The sequence below is a fragment of the Pyrus communis genome, chromosome 11 (assembly GCF_041283825.1).
Source record: "Pyrus communis isolate YQ-2024b chromosome 11, ASM4128382v1, whole genome shotgun sequence".
In the NCBI taxonomy this organism is placed as follows: domain Eukaryota; kingdom Viridiplantae; phylum Streptophyta; class Magnoliopsida; order Rosales; family Rosaceae; genus Pyrus; species Pyrus communis.
Window position 1 is genome coordinate 20,370,446 of NC_142575.1, and position 6,000 is coordinate 20,376,445.

Genomic DNA, 6,000 nt, shown 5'->3' on the forward strand with positions numbered 1-6,000 from the left:
CTCCATAGCTCATCTAAATAAATGGTCAACTTAGACTTGGTTTGGTATTGAGGTGATTCTGAAAAAAGCTGGTATCAAAAAAAGCTGGGAGCTGTTTTTGTGTTTGGTAAACATTCAGCTTCAGCTTTTTTTCACAGTTTTGGGTGAAAAAAAAGCCAAAAACAAGAAGCTGCAAAACCCAGCTTTGAAAAATCGACTTTTTTTCACATCTGTTTTACATAAAAGTTTACCAAACACTATAATACTGTTTTTTTTTTTTCAAAAGCACTTTTACAAAAAAGTTTACCAAACACTCTGCTGCTTTATTTCACAGCCGCTTATTCTCATAGCACAGCAGAATCAACTTTTTTTCAAAGCACAGAAATACCAAACCAGCCCTTAGTGGCCTGTATCACTCTTTAAACTTGTTAGCCCAGATCGTGAGGATTCATGTGTTCAAAATCCTAAACATGTGAAGCGAGCCGTTTCATTTAAAGTCAAGTAGATCAAACAACGACATAGAAGCGGGAAAAAGGGGATCCAGCATCTTCCTCGCGAAGCAATTGCTACCTACAACTCATTCAGGCCTCCTCTATGGATGTACCTATGTATGTACATATGTATGTATAGGGACAAGATCAAAGAACAAATATTTTTAACGGAATTTGCCTGCAAATACAAGTAAGAGGAACTCTTGTTTGAGAACTTTAGCTAGGTTAGTGTAGATTTATTTGCCATGTATGCTCGTTGTTTGCTTGCTTTCCCTTAGGCACTTAGTTAAACCCATTTTAATGGTTGCGATTGCATTGATTCATTGACTGTTTTCAAATTAAAAAAGGAAATTATAAGTTTAGAATAATGAAAATTATATATTATGATAGCATTTTGATTTCTCTCTCTTCTTATCTCTTCAAATCCGAAAATAAAACTTTGCCTTCCTAGATGCTCTTGCTGATGGTGTGCAGAAGAATGAAGAAATAGGAAGAGAGTGACATGGGATTCAACTTGTTTGATTCATGGAGTTCTTGTAATCTCCTCTTATTTTCTTTTCTAATCTTTAGCCATTTAAGGACAAATAAATGATCAGATTTTAGATTACAAACACCAAAACAAATTTTATTTTAAAAAACGTTTCGGAATTGGAGTGAAATGGAGGAATTACATGCATCACCACCAGAGTGTTCCAAATCAAACTAATGACCTTCACCTATCTTTAGATCAACAATGCTCATACTTTTTTTGCTTGAATGAAGCCGACATAATCATATTTGACCGGATATAATCACGAGGCACTTAATATTTAATAAACTCTGGAGTTGTCATCAACTCATGGTTTGAAATTTAGAACAGCCACACGCTTGATACTTGGTTAAGTCTGACCCATTGCACGAGAAACTACACAGAACGGACTCCTTACCCAGACCGAAAGGGTGTCTGAACTGAAAATCATTAATGCCATAGGACCATGCATAACATGCATGCAATAAAACTTGTCCCTAGACTCAAAGCCTGGTTACGGTTTGTCTTAATCATTGGTTCACTCTTCTAGCAAGCCAATTTGTGCTTATCAATGAGATGTGCAGAATAAGTTGACCCTCTGACCATATTAGAGCCATTGTTGTTGTCTTTTCTTTCTTAACAAGAATATATTTTAAACCTACTTCAATTAACTGGAGGAGATTTGAATTAGGATACAACGAGACAGGTCAGAAACTGAGCAAATTGGTGTAACTTATACGTCCTAGTTTGTTATCTTTTAAGCGCATGATTACGTTCGTATGTATGGTAAATCTTGCTGGTGATCCTATCATCCTAAATCATACAATGGGTGCGGATTGTTGAATGGTTCTCAATATTCGGAGAAAGAACACAGATATGCTGAGAATAGAATGAAACCCACGTATGTTTGAATGGTTTTAATATTTTTCCACAATGTTTATGTCTACCTTCGCCGTGTTGTAGCAGCAAAAATAGTACATATTTAAGAGCAGTGTTATCTACACACCATTCTTTTATCTTTCACACATTCCTTTCAATTTTTAACCTTCAGATCGAATGAATTGAAAAATATCAAAACACAAAAATTAATAAAGGATGCATGAGAGATAAAAAAATGTGCGTAGATAGGACTACCTTATATCTAATCCATCAATTTTTTAATTAAACAAAAAGGTTAGTCCTCAAATTAGCATTTGACTTTTTATTTGTAAATTATTGCTAGATATGATACAATGAACCACATGTTAATTAAATGTCACTTCGAGCTGCTTAGTAGTTGGCTCCTTGTTTACCCACTGATTCATACTCTTAGTTAGTTTCTTCAACAAATACTCTATTGACTTTTCCTTTTCATGGCAAACGTACATGCGTAGTATGTTATACCTCACAAACATGAATAGAATAAGAAAGGAGTGTAACCAAATATAAAGTATAAATGAAAAATTAGGGTTTTAAAGAAATGGGAAGAAAGACTATGTATGTACGTTTTTCATTTAATGCTAGGGAGACTAAATTTATAGAAAAAATTTACAAACTAATTGATGTGTCACCAATAAAAATGAACAAGTTCATAAACGCTTAAGTAATAACTCAATCATCAACTTTCATGTTATTTAGTTTACAAAATTTTATCTACAAATTTAATTTCCTTAACGTTACCATTATATTTTAAAAGAAAATGAACCATGACATAAAAAATAAGGCACAACTTAAACTCAGTGAATGTGCCAAAATTGCAACATCATATTCACTTTTTTATGTGTCCACCTGTCAAGATGATGGTTACACAATCCGTGTTGAAGATTTAAGATAAGATTATACATGAAATATATAACTGCTCTTTCTTTGTTTCTTTCTTTCTTGAAGATGTGCTCCTTCCTATGTGCTAATTATATTGAAACGCATTACTTAATCGTGGAACGCTATGATTGCATTATAATATCTGACTTGATTTAAAAACAGGCAAATTGTAGAAACATATTACGCACAATTGAGTCGTGTAGCCAAGGACAAAAGTGCCCTTTGACTTGCCCAATATATAATTGTTTTCTAATACAACGATACTAAAGATAGGAGGTCGTGCTAACTCTCGTGCTAACTCAAATAATGCCTCTTTTGAACTTGTAATCAGTAAACCACGACAAGTGGCCAGATGAAAAAATATGGTAGACTTTCAAGTTAGGTATGCTCTATGGTCTTTGATTCGAGGCATGAAACTGGTAAAAATATCAGTGATTCTCTGGTTGAAAGCTTTGAAGGACACGTGTGATTATAGTCAGGAATGGGTTGAAATACCTTTAGTCTTTCCGGACCACATTGAGAATTAGTCCTACCCTTTGAGGTGTGGAATATCTCAGATTTCGGTAAAAAAAAAAAAAAAAAAAAAAAAAAAAAAATATTAATTAATCAGTAGAAGTTGGTCTAAGATGTCCCACACCCACATACATATGGAAAGACCACTAAACCGTAATTCCAGTGACTTTATAATTGTTTTTTTTTTTTTTATGAAAAATCAAGTTTATTAAACTCAGACTTCATATACATCAACAACTAAGAGGGGTTAATGCTTGGCGTCTCCTCCACCCAAGAGAAAAACTTTTGCAACGAAAACTGGCCAAGCTCATGAGGTATGCAATATATATCTACATATAGAGCCTTTATCTAAATGGTCTCCATTTTTTGGTAAAAATAGCGACTAGCTGTGGAGTCTATTATACATCGAACTTTAACAATCTAGATGACCTATTTTTTAAGTCTTCATACATAAATCATTTTTGAAAAAAAATTAATTAATTCAATCTGAAATCATTTACCCATGATCGTCACAATAAAATTTCAATGTTTCTTAGAACATAGTGTTCGTCAATTTCTTTAAACTCAGTTAGATGCCTCAAACATTTTCGATTTAGCAAATATTTTGCAAGGATAATCTGCAAAGTGCAACTTGAAAAATAAATGGTTCGGATCATTGAACTTCAATGTGGTGCAGACCTCACAACTAATCCTCATTTTGATCAAAAAGTGGGAATCCCTTTGGATAAAAGACCTATATAGATGCGGAGAATTTCAAACAGAGTAACTAAGATGATATTGAATTTTACCTGATAGATGACTATGTCGGAATAATTGGTTGTGATTAATGGGGAATTCCTCGAGCACCCGCTTAAAGATTCTGTGGAAATTTTAAGTGTGTTTGAATGTATTTTTCATAGATTGATTGAATGTACAAGGGGGGATATATAATGAGGTAGAAGGTTACAAGCAACCCTACCTTGGCAAATCCTACTAACCCGGTAAACCCTAAAACTGTCACTCCTTAAATAAAGGGAGTGCAGCAAGTAGCTAGCACATAACTATCAACAAGTCATCTCGATGTCAATCTTCCTCAAATTAAGGGATTAGACTTAATAGAGAATCCCATGGAAAGAGGGAACATAAAATCTAGCAGCATCAGTTACCCCATACCCATATCGTCTAATACCCATATACAGCATCAGTGGGGTGACTTATGCAGCATCAGTCAACCCATATCGTCTAATATCCATATGCAACATCAGTGGGGTGACTTATGCAGCATCAGTCATATTTAGCATCAGTCACCCCATAACGTCTAATACTCCCCCTCAAGCTGGATCGAGGAGATTAATTGAGCCTAGCTTGCCAAAAAAACGTTGAAATTGCACTAATGCTAGTGCCTTGGTAAATAGATCTGCTAGTTGATCATGACTTCATGTGAAAATGGTCCGTATGACTTGAGTTTAAACTTGAGCTTTAATGAAATGGCAGTCCACTTCGATATGTTTGGTTCTTTCATGAAACACAGGGTTGGCAACAGTGTACATGGTTGCTTGATTATCGCACATAAGGGACATAGAGGACGGAGTAAGGAACCCTAAGTCTGAAAGAAGCCCTTTAAGTCAATTAAGTTCACATGCAGTGGCTGTCATGGCTCGATATTCAACCTCTACACTGGAACGAGCAATTACTTGTTGCTTCTTGCTCTTCCAAGTAACAAGATTACCCCCCACAAATGTACAATAACCAGTGGTAGATTTTCTATCAAGTACATCCCCTGCCCAATATGCATCCGTGTAGCCACTAATGGTAGTGGACTTATTGTTCCGCATGATGATTCCTTGCCCTATTGACCACTTGAGGTAGCGCAAAATTCTTTTAAGAATATGAAGGTGATCAACAGTAGGAGAGTGCATAAATTGGCTTGCCACGCTCGCTGCATATGTGATTTCTGGACGTGTGATGATGAGATATATAAGTTTACCTACTAACCGTTGGTAATAACTCACATCATGCATAGCTTATCCATCTTTATTGAGCCTCAATTTGTAATCCATGGGAGTGATGGCAGGTTTGCAATCAAGCATGTTTGCTTCTTGAAGAAGATTTAGTACATATTTGCGTTGATGTAGAAATAGCCCCTTTGAAGATGTTGCCATTTTAATACCCAAAAAATACTTGAGCCACCCTAGATCTTTGATAGCAAATGTTTGATGTAATGAACGTTTCAGTGCCTTAATTTCAATAGTATTATCTTCTGTGATAATGAGATTGTCCACGTAGATGAGAACCACTAATTTCCCACTGGTACCAGTTCTTACAAACATTGAGGAATCAGCATTACTTCGCATAAAACCAGCCTTCTCGAGTACTGAATTGAGCTTGCCATACCAAGCTCTCAGGGATTGTTTCAATCTATATATTGCCTTGCGCAATTTACGCACCATGTTGCCTTCAAGACCATTATAGCATGAAGGAGGCTACATATACACTTCTTCTTGTAACTCTCCGTGAAGAAAAGCATTCTTCACATCCATTTGATAGAGGGACCACCCACAATTTACAGCAACTGAAAGTAAAACCCTCATGGAATTCATCTTGACCACAGGTGAAAATATCTCTTTGTAATCTACCCCAAAGGTCTGGGTGAAATCTCGAGCTACAAGTCTAGCTTTGTGTGTCTCGATAGAACCATCAACCTTGAATTTGAACTTGTAAATCCAACGA